The sequence below is a fragment of the Pipistrellus kuhlii genome, unplaced genomic scaffold, assembly GCF_014108245.1.
Source record: "Pipistrellus kuhlii isolate mPipKuh1 unplaced genomic scaffold, mPipKuh1.p scaffold_m20_p_9, whole genome shotgun sequence".
Classification (NCBI taxonomy): domain Eukaryota; kingdom Metazoa; phylum Chordata; class Mammalia; order Chiroptera; family Vespertilionidae; genus Pipistrellus; species Pipistrellus kuhlii.
In genome coordinates this window covers 61,456,443-61,472,242 of record NW_023425595.1, presented here as the reverse complement: position 1 = coordinate 61,472,242, position 15,800 = coordinate 61,456,443, and the positions used below count along the sequence as shown (strand labels likewise).

General features: G+C 40.5%; 1 pseudogene; it reads left to right on the top strand.

The window, feature by feature from the left end:
* Nucleotides 1-582: 582 nt before the first annotated feature.
* LOC118713792 lies at nucleotides 583-3,314 on the top strand (annotated as a pseudogene).
* The last annotated feature ends 12,486 nt before the right edge of the window (nucleotides 3,315-15,800 follow it).

Sequence of the window (15,800 nt, the reverse complement as noted above, 5' to 3'; positions counted from 1 at the left end):
CACAGGGAATCCCAAGCCAGCCTCCACTGGCACACATCCTAGCCACACCTGCTGTGGAGCCCCTGGGCACCTGGGAGATGGCAGAAACGGTTGCTGGAAAGACTATCCCAAACCACCTGGCTAGGCCAATTCCTTCCTTATTCCCTGGTTTGCTTGAGGATTGCACTCTCCCACTGACCTCCCCACACCCCACCCCCCAACTTCTGGACGGATTCTCCATTGTGTTCGGGTTGCTCAGTCTTCTCCCTTAGCTGCCTCATGGCCTCACTATCTGAGACACTCCTGAGCTGGTGGATTAGGATCTAATGGAACAGCTTCCAGGAGGGAAGGGTCCCCTGGGGCAGGACACCTCATAGGCTGTCGTTGACATTTATGTGAAATGAATTTTTATAATTGTGTTGGGGCTCTCCCACTGTTGTAAGACTGTTGGGCCAACGCAGATATAACTGTAGTTAGGTGAGTGGGAATAGTATGATAAAACAGCACCATTCCTAGTATCAGTCCTTGGGGTGGAGTTCGCCTCTCAGACCAGGCGTGGGGCTGGGGTGCAAGGGTTGAAGGAAGGAGTCAGGATGGATCCACATGGAGTTAAACAGTAGCAATGAGGAGGCAGTGGAGATGGGCTGCACATCTGGCATTAATGTGAACACCATGAATGAAAACAGCAGGATCTGTGGACCATCCAAAGAGCTGGTTGGAGCAAGCTGTGCTTTGCTGGCTGGGCTTCCTCACCATGCCTGGTGTTCTCGGGGCTCATTCCTAGTATAGTCTCTGGCTGTGTTTAGTAATATAATGGTCTCTGTTTGTTAGGCATCTATTACCACTGGCATTGTGGTGCTCCTTTCCATGCAGTATTTGATTTGATCCTGATGACAGCCAGGTGAGGAATTATTTAACAGATGTAGAAATCTGGACACAGAGTGTTAGGTGAACTGCCCAAGGTATCACAGTTTTTTTTAAAAAAAAGCAGGTCACCCTCCTCCCATCAAAGAAATCGTAAGATCCTGAGCACACCTCATTAATCCCAGCTCCCACTCACCACCTGCGAACATGACTGACAGCTGCATGGCAAGTCCTAATTTAGGAATAGACATAATGGTTGGGATTTCCAGCTTTATTGTGCCTTACATAGAAGTTATGACTAGGAGCAATTAAAAAGGAAGTCACATTTGTTCTGATGAGATAGAGATTGCACAGACCCGAAGCCAGAGTGGCCTGGATGAGCACCAGTGCTCAGAAGCTTTATTGTATGTAACAGCTCTGTGCAGGCGGGAGGGGGCCCAGCTCTGTTCATGGTTGTCTTTGAATGCTGTCTGAAGCTAGACAGGTGAAGTCTAGTCACATTGACAACTCTCTTTAATACAGGCAGCTGGTAAGTATCCATGTCCCCATTTTGCCAATGAGAAAACCAAGGGCCAAATATCTTTAATAATTATTGATAGCCCAAGACTGCCATAAATAGTCCTGGAAGATAGTTTTTTAAAACAATAACTTAGTGGTTACTATGTTGATGCCCTTGTTACCTTGGAGCTTTGGAAAACAGCCTTTGCCAAAGAAAATATCTGTAGGCTATTTTACCCACCCTGTGGGCCTTCCAAGGCAAAGAGGGTTTTGTTTTGTTGTTGTTTTTTTTTTGGGGGGGGGCTGGGAAGGGAGGGAGGTAGAGGAGTGTTTTATTGGTCTGTTTTGCTTTACCTTTATTTGACATTACACCCTGAATAACAGTCTTAACTTGATAGTTTTCACCTCATACTGCCAATAATATTGTACCTTCCCCCACAGCCTTCACAGCGGATGGCCACCTTTGAGAAATATATTCCATGATGCTTCTACAAATGCTTTTGCTCTGCTCTGGGAATTAATTTAGATTGTTGGGGGTACCAAGGTGAGGAAGCCACAACCCCTGTGCTCAAGGAATTATCACTGGTGTGAGAAATCTAATTTCTAAAAAATAACGGAAAGCCCCACAAGAATTCCTAGAGTAGTTCCCAGCCAAGTTACACAGGATAGTTATTACAAAGGGATATTCCTGAGCCCGACCCTCAGAACACCCGACTCAGGCCTGGTGCCATTGCTCGGTAAGCGAAGTGGCGGGAGGGTGACTTCTGTGATGGCACCTGACGAACCTTCTTTCAAAAATTCCACAGAGTGGGTCATGTGAAGGGACCCTGGCCACCCAGCCCTGCAGGGCAGGGACCAAGGAGCTGCCATCAGGCCTGCGGCTGTCCTGCCGGCTGCCGCCCAAGGTGTGCTTTGTTCCAGTACGCACAGAGCCAGGCCTGGCTCCCTGACTCGGGGCACCACGTTATCTTCTGGAGGGTTACAAATAACCTAGTTTCAGAAGCTCCCTTCCTGGTTGACACTGAAGATTTATTCAAAGGCAGCACTTACGCCTTTTATTCTGTAGTTCCTGTGGGGTTTCCTTGGTTTCCATCTGTATTGTACCGGGGCTGCCCTGGCTGCCTTGAGAGGTCACTTCTGCCTTTCCAGCAGCAAAATGGTGTGTTATCTCTTAAAAACAAAACCCATTGTGAATGCATCTGAGATGGATAGTAACATCATGCATAGTAGTTCTCAACCTTCTTAATGCCGCGACCCTTTAATACAGTTCCTCATGTTGTGGTGACCCCCCAATCAAAAAATTACTTTCCTTGCTACTTCATAACTGTAATTTTGCTACTGTTATGAATCATAATGTAAATATCTGTGTTTTCCGATGGTCTTATTGTAGCTTCTACTGCAGCGGTTCTCAACCTGTGGGTCACGACCTGTAGAGCCTAAGACCATCGGAAAACACAGATATTTACATTACAATTCATAACAGTAGCAAAATTACAGTTATGAAATAGCAACGAAAATAATTTTATGGTTGGGGGTCACCACAACATGAGGAACTGTATTAAAGGGTCTCGGCATTAGAAAGGTTGAGAACCACTGCTAGCAGAAAAGGTTGCAGAGCAGAAAGAGAAGATAATACTAAGGCACTCTCACAGGTTCACTGATGAAGATGCCGAAGGAAGTGACTCCTGACCAATCCAAACCAGTAAACTGACTGGGAACCAGAGCTTGAGTATCAGGGTCAGGCTTACTGCCATCTTCAAAGACAGGTGCTGGAGAACGATCAACTTCAAGGGTGGACGGAAGTGTGTTTTAAGTTTACCTCTAGGCTGATTTTCCAAATGATTTGTGAATCTCTTTATAGATTTCTGTCCAGGTTTCATAGCTATTTGTCTTCAGAAATTATTTTAGCTTCCTTATCAGTTTTGTAGTAATTTCTGAAAATATCTGTGAGTATTTAGGGATCAAGAGGGAATGTGCCAGAAGTGCTCTGACTTAAAGATGCATATGAAAATAAAGTTGTACTTAGTGTTGACTACTGAGTCCTACATGGAACAGTTATGTGAATAGTTGTAATCTCAATTTAACATTTCATTTAACGGACAAAGTTTGTATATTTTGCATTTTCTCAAGGCTACAGTCAGCTCATTTTTTTAAAAGTGTGTAAATAAATTTCTTTTTTTTTTTTTTTTTTTTTTTTTTTTTTTAAAACAACAACAACTGACTCAGTAGATCTGGAGTAACGCATGACTTGGTGGTTGGTTGGTTATTTTTGTAAAAAAAAAAAATTTTTTTTTTTTGAACAGAAAATGCTTGACTGGGCGGTTGGAACCTGTACACCAAAAGGCACAGATTCGATTCCAGGTCAGAGCACATTCCTAGGTTGTGGATGCAATCTCTCTCTCTCTCTTTCTCTCTCTGTCTCACCCCTTTCCTTTCTCTAAAAATCAGTAAACATATCATTGGATGAGATTAAAAAAAAAAAATCCAGGTGGCATAACTTTGAGATTTTGGAAGCAATCAAGAACAAGTCATCCCTTTTTTTTTCTCAATGTCTCTTTTCCCATCTATCCTCTTTCAACTCTTATTAATTGGAATGCCCCTAGAAAGCCCTGATTAAGAAGAAAAACAATCTCCAGGGTAAGTGTAGCATGGTAGATCCTTTGTCTAACAAAGCACATAACCATTATTTCCCATGCACAGGAGGGAGCTTGGCACCATGAATGCTCGGCACCCAGAGGCAATCCCCTTCCTATAGTCCCCCCTTCCCTCTCCCCCCCACCAAGCCCCCAGCTAAGGAATAGTGATCAGGCGACCATGTGACCTGGCAGCCAATCTGCACACCCATGACTCAAAGCCCTGAGCTGCTCTGCTTCTCTGTATAGCATTCAAAGATCCCCAAGGGATGAGACACCAAAACAGTAAACATCAGGGAGGCAGTTGGCCCTATTCCACTTGGACTACAGGCTAAATGGAGTAACGTGAAGGAAGTCTGTCCAGTGATTGAGGTGATGCATGTCAATCATCTGTCCTGAAAATGCAACAAAGAACCCCCTCCTTTTCCTCTTCCCGAAACACCAAGCCCTCCAGCGACAGGGTTTTCACCAGTGTAGGTCATGGTTTTCCAAACACTATGGAAATAAGAAATTCATTAAAGTCTAAGTCCATTTCCTTGTGAATCAAAAGTGTAGTGTGCTGCAAAAAAAAGGAGAAGGCTCCAGAATGTCAAGACAAGTCTATTTGCATACGTGCCATGGTCCTGGGCCACTTTCAGTCACGGGTGGAGCTGTTTGGCGGGCAGCAGGACTGCTTTTTTTGAACTGCCACTTCTCTAATTTGAAGGGGGAGCAACTTGAATGAATGACTGAGGAGATCTAGAAGATGAAAAGGCGATAGAAATATAAGTGGAAAAAGAAGAAAAGGAAAAGAAATGGAGGAAGGCAATTCAGGATTTTAGACATTTTGAAGGTTCAAAGGAAAAACAAAGATCTGCCTCCAAAGACAAAGCAGTTAATTCAATGGAGCAGTAACTCTATGTGAGGCATGTGTGACCATGGTAACAACAGACATGGTAACAAGCCTGGCCTCAGGGAGTCCAGAGACAAAGTTAGATACTGACAGTCAATCAGTATCTGAGTATCCAGGATCTCCTGGTCCAGGCAATGACTTAGCCATCAAAGTATACAATGCCCCGCACATAGCAAAGACTCTGAAAATGGTAGCCATTATTGCTGTTACCATCATTGCTATTAATAATGAATATGAAAGTTTTTGACTTGGGCCCAGTGTCACCACTGTTCTCTAAAGGAGAAAATACAAACCAAAAACAGGGTCAGAGATATAACAGGCACACAATAAGTATAAATTGATTGACATGAGTACTTGTTTCTAAAACCCACAAATCTGCATGGTCCACAAATAGACACAGTCAAACTATTTGAAAAAAAAAGGGGGGGGGGAAGGGGGATAGAGATCAAACAACTTCAAGAGCTTCACATGTACAGTTTGAAAAGCCAGTGATAGCCAAGATTTCTGGCCAATGACTATTTGCCAAGAACTGTTCTAAATACTTTGTACATATTATTCTGTTGTATCCTCATAACAGTGCTTTGAAGTAGTAGTCTCATTTTACAGATGAGGAAACAGGCAGAATGAGGTTAAGACACTTGTCTAAAATACACAGGTCATACAAAGAGCCAGGGATCCAACGTGGGCAATCTGAGTGCACATCTTTTGTCTTTCTTTTATTTTTTCCTTCTTTTAATTGGCATATTTTATTATTTTCATGTGGGCAACACACCATTTGATGTATATATTGAAATGATCACTACAGTAAGTATAGTTAACATCCATCATCACAAATAGTTACATTTTTCTTGTGATAAGAACAGTTCTTATCACTACATGACACTATCTCTCCACAAAAGAATTAAGTCCCACACAACCAATCATTGATCCATCTATCCCTGCATTAATCTCTCCATCCATCTATTTATCACCCATCCACCCATCCATCCATCCATTTGCTCATTAATTCACTCATTCATCTATCCACTCATTCAGCAAATATTTGTTGACTATTATTCTACTATCTGTATCTGGCACTGAAAATACAGCAGTGAAAAAGAAAAGTAAGGTCCTTGACTTCAAAGAGTCCACATTTTAGTCAGAGTAGGGGCAGGAAGGGATGAAGGAGAGATATCACAAATACCATCCCACCAGAGAAGAACAGTAGAGGATCAAAAAATATCTTTCCAAATCAACATCTTGAGGCCTCAAGCCTTATATTTCCACTGCACACATTCAGAAAATCATTTCTATGGTGATTATCCTATATAATAAAAGGCTGATATGCAAATAGACTGAACAGTGGAACAACCAAACAACCAGTCACTATGATGTGCACTGATCTCCAGGGGGCATGTGCAAAACAAGGTGGGCATTGGCAGCAGGCAGCAGAAAGAGGAACATGGTGGGTGTTGACTGTGGCGGGATGGTGGAGCAGGTGAATGGAAAGGCCAGACAAAGGCAGTTGCTGTCATCAGGGTTACTGAAAATTCTTTGCTCACAGGCACTAAAATCCTGCCTGATGCTTGCACCTGCTGCCTATGCCATCCCCGTTCACACCCAATGCTGGTGCTGGCTCCAATCGCTTCACGCCGTCTGCATGTGGGAGCTGCAGCAGGAGCAGAGCTGCCAGCAGATGGGACTGGGGACCATGTCCGAGGGGCTGAGCGAGCATGGGGGCACAGAGGATGGGCTGAGACCTGCCCCTGTTCCCACTGCAGCTTCTTGGCTCACAGTTCTTTTCAAGGTGCACAAATTTGTACACTGAGCCCCTAGTAGTTAATAATATGTTATATACTTGAAAGTTGTGAAGAGAGTGGATATTAAATGTTTTCACTACAAAAATGAAATAGCAATTAAGAAATGGTAATTATGTGATGTGATGGAGGAATTATGTGATGTGAGGTAATAGCTAAGGCTATGATTGAATCATATTGCAATATATAAATACCAAGTGAACATTTTGTATTAGACTTATATGATGTTATCTGTTAATGATATCTCAATAAAGGTGGGGGAAATGCAAACACTAAGGAAGAGAGGGAGAGAGGGAGAAGGAAGGAAGGAAGGAAGGAAGGAAGGAAGGAAGGAAGGAAGGGAGGAAGGAAGGAAAAAACCTTCCTCTATGGGACAGCTAAGGGACATAGAAATCATCAATGGCACTAAGCCCCAGGAAGTTAGGATGCTGATGATGAGTATCATGGCTCCAGTTACCACAACAGACTTAAACTCGCACTCTTATTGCCCTGGCCAGTTTGGCTCAGTGGATAGAGCATTGGCCTGCGGACTGAAGGGTCTCTGGTTCAATTCCAGTCAAGGTGCCTTTGATATGGACTCAATCCCTAGTGGGGGTTGTGCAGAAGGCAGCTGATTAATGTTTCTCATCAATGTTTCTAACTTTCTATCCCTCTCCCTTCCTCTCTGTAAAAATAAATAAAATATACTTAAAAACACACACACACTCAAAACTCATACTGTTACTAACACTTCCATTTTCTGTTGCTCCAAACTTTTTATATGTTTTTGAAATACAGGCAGGAAATTTAACCAGGTTTTCTCAGAGAGCTCAGCCACCCCTTAGAAAGCTTCCTCCAAGCTTAAACTCAAACGCTGCCCTTAGCAACACTCAGCACAGATGACACAGGCAAAAACAAAAAACAAAACAAAAAAAAAACAATTAAGATTTTGATCTCTGGAATTAGAGCTAGGTACAAATCCTAGCTCTAATAATACTAATAACAACTCTTATTATTGTTGTTATTAGTATTATTTAGAAAAGAAGGAAACTAAAACTAGGAGAGTTTAAACAATTTACCCAAGACCACACTGCAGCCAGATTCTGAACCAGGTTCCTGACTTAAATGAAGTAACTTTTTCACTATGCCCTGCTGCCTGGTCCAGAGGCAAATTCCATGGAAGAATGAAGTGATAGTCATTGGCAGGAGAGATGACAAATGGACTTACCTGGCTTAGAAGTGACTATCATACTTAGTGTGTGAAGAAACCTGGAAGGTTGCCTGCAGGCAGCAATGGAGTTTGATACGCTACCCACATCACAGGGAGCCCATTACTGTTCTAACTGTAAACATTTATTAAAAAAAAATTTATGTAAACATTTCATATCATACTATTTCTCTAAAATAAACAGTGGTTCTTAACCTTGGAATTCTCATGAACTCTGTGAACTGTCTGCCAAGGAAAATGTATATATGCACACAGAACCCATTTGTCCCCGCCCCGCCCTTTTTTAAAATTACCCAGGTCCTCCCCTCTCTCCTACTCCACCTCTATGGTCAAGAAATCTAATTGTTCTGAATTTCTAAGCCAGAGACAATCTTTATAAGTCTAGGGGTTGTTGAACCTGTAGGCCATCAATTTTTCTATGCTCTAGTCTAGGGGTGTCGAACTCAATCAGAGAAGGGGCCAAAATCTAAAATCCAGCCTAAATCGCGGGCCGAATGGTTTACTGAACAGTCATAAACTGTCATTGTGATGGAAACGAAGCGGAGTGCAGTGATGACAGCGCGGTGCGCGCCACATTGCAAGGCCTGGCGGGATGGATTTGGCCCGCGGGCCTTGTGTTTGACACATGTGCTCTAGTCTGTCCATATCTACATTTATGAGAAATCATCTATTGAAAAGTCATATGGATTTTCTATCTATCCAACACCAACTACTTGACTATGTGATGCTAAAATTCTCTGTTTAGTTTAGTGCTATATCCCTAAAGCCTAGAACAGAACTTTGCACAATTACATGGTATAAACTATATGTTTTATTTTTTTGTGTTTAGTAGATGTTTCAGAAAATTGTTGGGTGAAAAATGTTTAGAAATTAATCACATAAATGTAAAGGATCAACTTGTTCTCAAAAGAATTTTATCTATAATTTTTTCATTATATATATCACTGTAGATATATAAACCTTACCAAGCTAAGAAGTTTTCTTCTAGTCCTAATTTTCTAAAAGGTTGGTTTTCTTTGTTTCTTTGTTTGTTTAAAATTACAAATAGATGTTAGGTTTTACCAAGTGTTTATACATTGATTGAGGTAAATTCATATTTTTTATCTTACAGTTTAGTGTGGTGAATTGATAAAATTTCTAAGAACAAATCATCTTTTCATTCCTAGGATAAATCCCACTTTATTGTAATGCATTTTTATTATTGTTTCATTGGACATTATTTCTTAATATACCATTGAATTCAGCAAACTAATTATGTTCTTTAGGATTTTTGATAAATTAAAATTTTCAAAAATTAGATGGGCCTATATTTTCTTTTGTATTGACCTTATTTAGTTTTGAAATCAAGAATTACATTAGGCTTTTATTTGAAAACTACCTGAGATTTGGTTTTTGTTTGAACTATATTTAAGAGTCAACATATTGTTGGATTGTTTTAAAAATTTAAATTCAATCCAGGAATCTGTATGTTTTAATTGGTGAGCTTATTTTTTTATATTTATTATAGTTGCTGTACTATGCAAACTTATCCTATTATCTTATTTCTATTTTCCATTCATTATATAAATTTTAATACCCCTTTCCTGTTTTGGTAGAAAGACCCAGTTTTTTATTTCAGCTGTCTTAAAAATTAAACGTTCTATTTCTGTTCTTATAGTAAGAACAAAAGTGGCAGTTGTCTCTTACCTCATACTTAGTTGCTTTTCTTTATTAATTTCTTAAATTGATCAACAGCCATTTTTCCACTTTATAAAACAAAAATGTTGCTACATCTTAATTTCCCTTTGATCTCCTTTAAACCCACACATTTCACTCCTCCACAAATAAAATCAAGTCATAAAATAAAAAAATAAAAATAAAATGTGAATGGTGTTCCCCGAACTTGTGCAATCAATGTGGCTATTTTCTGTACGTTTTGTTCTGAGTTCTTGTGGATGTATTTTTCCCTTTTTCAGCTTTAAGAGAATTCCTATAATAAACTTTATCCAGATATTTGACCACCTTTTGCTCCCATGTTTTTGTAACATTCTTCTGGGTTGCCTTTTTTATTTGATTGCTTTCCCTAAGAGCAATTGTAATGTGAGACCTTGTATGCTTGTGAATACTTTTGTTATGTTATAATATTTAAATCACAGTTTGGCTATATTAAATTTATAAGTTCAATATTATTTTCAATACTTAAAAAATATTTCTTAATTCTCTGTTTGCATCTAGCTTTTCTGTTGAGAACTATACCATGAATACAGTTCTTTTCCTCAACTATTAATATACCTAAGTAAGCTTCTAGAATTTCCTCTTTGTATTAGTTGTTTTTAAATTACCTTATAATGGGTACAGGTGTTAGTTTTTCTTTATCTCTACTGTTTAACTGTTCAAGAGCAGTTTTAATTTTATATATTTCATATTTTTTTAAAATGTTAGGTATTTATCTTCATTGTAACTTCAAGAAAAGGATAAGACAAAAATAACCACCACCACTATTTATCATAGGACTGGACAAAACTGTAAGGAAATGAAAGAATTAGAGATGTAGGATTGGAAGGAAAAAAAATAAAACTGGAATTGTTTTCAGAAGAGATGATCATCTACCTACACTAGAAAAATCACCATAATCAATGGACAAACTATATAAATTTTAATACCCCCTAAATAAGAGAGGTCAACAAGTTTGCCAAAATTAAGATAAACTCACAAATATTAGAATTTTTTTACACCAATAATAACCAACTTGAAAATATAATAAAAAGTGAGGGGCTATTCACAATTTCAAAAGTTAGTAAGTAATTAAGTAAGAAGTAAGAATTAACTTATTTAAGAATAAACTATATTAAAAAAAAGAATACACTTTTCTTCCATGGAGAAAATTTTAGAACTCTACTAGTAAAGAACATGGAATATGATCTCAGTAGATGGAAAGCTAGCCCATGCTTAGATGGGCCAAATTACTCTTATAATGATACCAACCTTCCTTAAAGCAATTAGTAAATTAAATAAAAACCAATCAAAATTCCAGTTGGATTTTTTCTTTTTAGGAATTTGATGTACTTATTCTAAAATTTTAAGATTCACTGTAATAAATAATAATTAAACCTGTAAAGTGTTAGTACAAAAACAGACAATGAAGTCAATGAAATAAAATATAACTCAAAGGCAGGCCCATATACATAATGTTAAGTATATTAAAAAAAAAAAAAAAAGACACCATGAGTGAAGCTTACAGATTACAGATTAGGAGAAGAAATTTGCATTGTTTAAAACGGATAATATCTAGAATTTCACTTGTAGAATATACAATGAACTGCCCATCAATAAGAAAAATGCAGCAAACTCAATAGAGAAATTGGCAAAAGATTGAACAGAAATTTCAAAAAAGAAGAAATCCAGAAGGTTAGCAAGCATATGAAGAGATGCTCAAATTTATTACTGTTAGTAATGTAAAATAAAACGACAGTGAACTATTACTATACCTGTTAGGTTGGCAAAAAATTAGAAAGCTGCTGATGCCAAGTCTGGTGGTGAAAAGGGAAGCTTCACAAACTGCTGCCTGGAGCCCGGAGAGCAATTTAGTTGTGTTTAGTCAGCCCGCATTTATGCATGTTCTTTGACCTAGGAATTCTGCCTCTGCATGTAACCCCAAGGACATTTTCACATGCCTCTGTACAAGGATACATGTCAGCATGTTCATTGATGTTTTCTGGAGGGAGAGCTGGAAACAATCTGGTTACGTAAAAGGTGGTGCTTGCATTCCATGAAATACTTTCAAGCATTTAGAAATGACAGATGGAAAGTATGCATAGCAATGTGGATGGATCTTACAACAGTTTTGAGATAAGAAGCAGTATGAGCTTTCTAACACTATAGCACCTACATCAATTAAAAATCTAGGAGGGCAAAAAAGTACAGATTTTCAAGAACAAGTTGCAAATATATTTTACTTACAAATAAAAGAATTAACATCATCCAGATGAGAACCGTTGCTTTGATTGAAATGATAGGTGACTATTGGAGGTGAATGATAGGTGACTATTGGAGGCTGTAGCCGACTTGGCTCAGTAGATAGAGCATTGGCCTATGGACTGAAGGGTCCCAGGTTCGATTTCAGACAAGGGCACATGCCTAGGTTCTGGTCTCAATCCCCAGTAGGGGATGTGCAGGAGAGGCAGTCAATCAATGATTCTCTCTCATCATTTATGTTTCTATATCTTTCTCCCTCTCCCTTCCTCTCTGAAATCAATAAAAAATGTAAATAAATAAAACAAACACCCCCCCCCCCTAATTAATGTTAAAAAAAAGAATATGCATGGAAGGTATACAAAAAAGTGAATGAATGAATGAATGAATGATGAATAAACAAAAGAAGAATGAGTAAATAAGAGAGGGACTTTTTGGACCAATGATGATAAAGTGCTGGGGATAAAGAGGATAATAAAAGCCAAAATGAAAAGAGAAAAATAAGGTCTGATATAGATGCCAGCACATAATGAGCATTTAGTAAATATTTGTTGAGTGAAGGAAGAAATTAAATCTATGGTGAATCCATTTTGGAAGGTAAGAGTTCTTTTTGCAATGTGAATCGATGCTCTTTATTGAATTATTTCAGGAGTTTTAATTTTGGTATACCAATTTTTTGAAAATGTGAGCACATATGGATGGCATTATCAGATTTTTTAAATTTCTCTGCTTCTTGAGACGTTGCATAAAAATGGACAGCTTGTCCTCTTTTGAACTTTGCCATGTAGTTTGACTTTGTAAAAAAAAAAAAATGTTTATATTGATTTTAGAGACAGAGAAAAGGAGGGGGAGGGAGAGAAACATCAATTGGTTGTCTCCTCCGGCATGTACCCCTTGTTCAACTGAACTGGCGACCTTTTGGTGCATGGGACCAAGCTCAAATAACTGAGCCACACCGGCCAGGACTGTAGTTTGACTTTTGATCTGAGTCACAGGAAATGTCTTTTCAGCAAATGTTTGTCATTTAGATCAAGTCTTGGTTCCCAAGTATCTGTCCATGTGTGGTCATGGATGTCTAAGGTCTTTGTTGGAAGCACTGGGCTGGAATCTGCTTTCTGAGCTTCGAGGTTGTCAGACGTGGCAGGGTTTATTATTGGCATGATGCTGGACTTGCCAACTGAGATTTTTTTTCCTCTGCCACTGTACGAGATTTGACTTGTCAGACACCTCTGGGTTTGTCTTCTTCCTCCCCTCTTTTCTGAGGACAAGGATTTGTCCCCGGGTATATAAACATCTATTGATCTGCTTCAAATTTTAAGATCAGTGATCCTATGTTACTACCCTGTTTCTCCAAAAATAAGACAGTGTCTTATATTAATTTTTGCTCCCAAAGATGTGCTAGGTCTTATTTTCATGGGATATCTTATTTTTCCATGAAGAAGAATACGGTGCACATTTATTGTTAAATGAAAATAAAGGAAATTTATTACCTGTATACAGTACGATAGTTCGGTAGTTGTCAACACAAACCAGACAAACTGTGAATCCTACAGTATCAAGAATTTACTCATTTATTCAATGACAAATATGTCATCATCTTCTGGAACATCATCATAACAATCCAATTCCTGAATTTCTTGTGACTCCATATTTCTTTCAGAATCAGTGGACCAAATCTCTCATGTTTAGCCTAGGGGGGCCTTATTTTCTGGGGGATGCCTTATATTTCACTCAGAAGGAAACCTGTAAGTAGGTCTTATTTTCGGAGGATGTCTTATTTTAGGGGAAACATGGTACTAATAAACATGGCTGAATTTGGCTTTCACTGATCTCCATTTAATGAATATCAATTAGTATTTAAAGCTCTGTCTCTAGTTATATGAACTGGGTTCTGACACCTTGCCTACGCCTAACAGTCCTGTGGCCCTGAGTAAATCTAATTTCCTAAACATATGCTTGTTTCGCTGAACAATATGGATAGAAGTTTCCTCAGAGTTGTGGTGACTAGATGGTTAGGGCTTAACGTGGAGTTTGGGGCCATAATAAGTAGTCATTATTATTACTTCATTGAAATCATTATGCTAGCTAGGCTTGTACAGGGAAGCAAAGATGAATTTTTAAAAGTTCTTAATTTTGTGAACTTGGAGAGAATAAGACAAACGCCCAAAATACAGAACAATGTGAGGGGACCTGTGAGATCACATAGCCCCCTAAGAACCGAATGAAACATCTTGAGAGCAGCTTCTTCATTTTACAAACAAGGAGCCTGAGGCTTGGAAGAGTTACTGGACATGGCCGGGGGGGCACAGCCAGTGAGTGGCAAAGCCTCCATGGGAACCAGCATCTCCTATGACCAGCCAGACCTGATGGAGGTGTGTTTCCAGTGGACACTTCTCAGTGGCTCAAGGCCTTGTGACACTGCTCCCTGCCAAGCCACTGGCCACCTGGGGCCTTCCCTGTCCTGAAATCCAAAGGCTTTTGGTGCATGGGACCATGCTCAACTAACTGAGCCACACAGGCCTGGGCTGTAGTTTGACTTTTGATCTGAGTCACACGTGAGGGCTCAAAACCCGGGTAGACTTCTCAGTTTTCAATGAGTCCTTTATGTGGATAATTTTTCTCAAGACCTGCCCTCAAAGCAACCCCTTAGCAGACAGTAATTTATTAAACCTGTTACTCCGTCAACTGAGCTTTTATTGAGGGACAGGTATGCTCCCATGTGAGGAACCAGGAGACAGGGAAACCTCTTTGAGGAACCTACAGCCATGCAACAATTTGCTGTCATACAATAAACAAAGTACTCCAAAAGCTGAGAAAGAGCCTAATATTTTCTTGGCTAGGCGGTTTGGTGTGTCAGAACATTTTTCACCAAAAAAAGGTACTACTTGAGCTAGATATTGAAAAAGAAGGAACTGGGAAGAGGAAGCTGGCAAGAGAGGATGACAAGGTCAAAGGCAGGGAATTGGGTGGATGTGCAGAGTGGAGCTTAGAAGTCACTGGGGGCCAGTGGCAGGGGTGGTGGTGAGTGATGGGGCTGGAAAGATGGAAAGGGCTAGATTGTGAAAGGCCTTGTGTGCCTCCAGCTCTGGACTGGAGGGAGTAGGGGAAAGCTTTTTAACCTGGGGAATGGCATGAGCCAGTCTAGGCTGTGTAAGATGGCTCTGAGGCAGTCTTGGGACACAGCAGCAAGGTGGGCCCTAGCTGGTCTGGATCCCAAGCTGTGGGTCACTGGGGCCCGAGCATGTGGACTTCACATACACATGGCTGAAGGCTTCTAAACTGGGAAGGAGCCATAGCCTAACACCCTAAACACGACCTGATGATGATCCCATTACCTTCCTCCGGGAGCTTCATGCTGATAGGTGGGTGGGCCCTGTGTTCACAGTGCGCCTGCAGATTCCCACTGGGAAGCCAGCCCAGCTGGGGGGCACGGGGTCCTCTTTTTTCCCCCCTGAGTGAGTTGGCCTCCTCTGTGGGCCTGAGGACCCTCTGACCCAGTCTCCCCCTACTTAACCACGAGTAAGACGTGCCATTTTGGTGGTGGCTGGGGGGCAAGGAGAGGGGCTGCTGAGTTTTAAAATGGAACCAACAGAAAAGCAATACTAAAAGAACAAGGAGGTTGTTTAGTGAGGCTTGAAGAGGCTACAGGTGTTTCCTCCGGCAAGTGAGAACCAGTGACCCCATGGGAACAGCATTTCCCGTGAGCAGGGCCCATGGTGGACTGAGTGCCCGCTCACATCCTGGTGGTATAGATGCCTGGAGGGGGACCACAGCAAACCCAGAGTTTTCCAAACGAGGACTTTGGGGGCTCCTCGTTTGTGCGGGGGCACAGAGGATTGGGCACACAACGCACACAGGTCCCACTCCTTCGCCCTTTCCCACTCACCACAGGGCACATCACTCTGGCCACACGGGAAGGGCCACGGCCTGGTGGGCTCATGGTGGTTCGGGTCCAGCTGGCGGCTCCGGCCAGCGGTATG